Raw genomic sequence first — 604 nt, 5'->3', positions numbered from 1 at the left:
TATGACCATCGGTAGACTCAATTAGAATTTCTATGCTTAACGGAAATTATTAGAAATTCATATTGTGTCTGTGTCCATGTTCCACATAATCTCATTATGCGAAATACACCCATTCAATATCTCGTCATATTAACAGTGCGGATAACACCGTTCCATTCTAAATGGGAATGACATGTATTATTAATGTTTTAATTAAAAATTCTGAACTTTAATTAAATTTATTATGAACAATTACTTTTGATTATTATCCTTAACCATTATGCTCTCGTATACAACACTTATATATCATGTTTAAGGTTACATAAATAATCAAGGAATTTTATTTGATATTCATAAAATATTCATAAATATATGCACATAAAATGATGAATAAACTCTTTTATTAAATAAATAATAAATATCCTTTTACATCTCATGCTTCTAGGACACTATTCCCAACAATTTCCCACTTGTCCTAAAGCAGGTGTGTCATGTCTCTAATCCCAAATCCATCTAAGTGCCAATCAAATACATTCAATGGCAATGTCTTAGTGAACGGGTCAGCAAGGTTGTCCTCTGACGCGATCTTCAGAACCGCTACATCGCCTCTATCCACAATGTCTCT

Source organism: Morus notabilis, unplaced genomic scaffold (assembly GCF_000414095.1).
Source record: "Morus notabilis unplaced genomic scaffold, ASM41409v2 Scaffold181, whole genome shotgun sequence".
Lineage (NCBI taxonomy): Eukaryota > Viridiplantae > Streptophyta > Magnoliopsida > Rosales > Moraceae > Morus > Morus notabilis.
This window is presented reverse-complemented; position numbering follows the sequence as displayed.